Here is a 1,304-nt window from a genome sequence, read left to right on the forward strand (position 1 = left end):
AGTGCCTTCTTAATGGTGAGGTAATAATGGCTCAATAGAATGCTGGAGTTAAGAGGGATGCTGGGAATTATTTACAATTTTTCTGGTGTCCTCTACTTACCTTTGGGGCAGGACAAGAGGAATTTTACACAGATTTCCCATATCCCCCACAAAAGAAGTTGGAAATTTTCGGCTAAGAGAGGCCTACTCCAGGGTAACTGTGGAGAAAAAAAGAAGAACCTGTAACGCTAGGAAAAGTAAACTGTTACATATATTTCTGAATGATCCATTATTTTCATCATCGTCCTTCAAAAGACACAGTACGGCTACGTCTACATTGGCATCCCTTTCCAGAAAAGGGATGCTAATGTGACGAGTCGGAATTGCAAATCCGCGGGGGATTTAAATATCCCCCGCGTCATTTGCATTTACATGGCTGCCGCTTTTTTCCGGCTTGGGGATAAGCCAGAGAAAAGCGCCAGTCTAGACGCGATTCTCCGGAAAATAAGCCCTTTTCCGGAGGATTTCTTATTCCTACTTTCAAGTTTTTGCAATTCCGAAGTGTCTCATTAGCATCCCTTTTCCGGAAAGGGATGCCAATGTAGACACAGCCTACAGGTATACATTAGTATTTGGAGTTAAATGGTTTAAGATCATGGAGACTTCCCTTTGCCCTCAAAAGTGATCCTTACTTTTTAGCCAAGACCACCAAAAGTTTTTGTATTGTATTAGCCACACAAAATAGATCTAAATACTTTTACATTGGCAATTAATGGATTTATGGCTATTTGGGGTCATCAGAACAATGTGAAGGAGCTAGAGCATACCAGTGATGAGTCTAGCCCTTTAATTCTATACATGAAGCCGGTGTCCCCAAAGGCTTTTAGAAAAATATTAGATTGAGATTTTCAAAGGAGAACATTTTCAGTGTTAAACACTCTTATTGATTAACTCTTTTAGGCACTGTAGAAAAATCCCAGCCTTGATAAATAATATTTTAAATATGTATTAACTCCTTAAGTAAAGGGAAAGTTTTGGTTTTGGTTAAGGGTGTTGCTTATTGGGTAACCATTTAACGGATTACCCATTAACATCCCTAGTATTTATTAGGGATGTTAGCTATTGATTAATCTTATAATTGTGTAACTACATCAAACCTTAGTAGTTACATGATCATTTGGTAGTCCTTGGAGGTGGGGCCAGCAGCCAGTATGCTCCTAGCCCCACTCCCAGGGAACCCTCTCCCGCCCCGTGCTGCTGCCTCCGATACAGAGGCAGCAGCAGCCCCTGTCTGTGGGGGGAACCGAGCTCCCTGCAGACAGAGA

Source organism: Pelodiscus sinensis, chromosome 5, assembly GCF_052426305.1.
Source record: "Pelodiscus sinensis isolate ZL-2025 chromosome 5, ASM5242630v1, whole genome shotgun sequence".
NCBI lineage: Eukaryota > Metazoa > Chordata > Testudines > Trionychidae > Pelodiscus > Pelodiscus sinensis.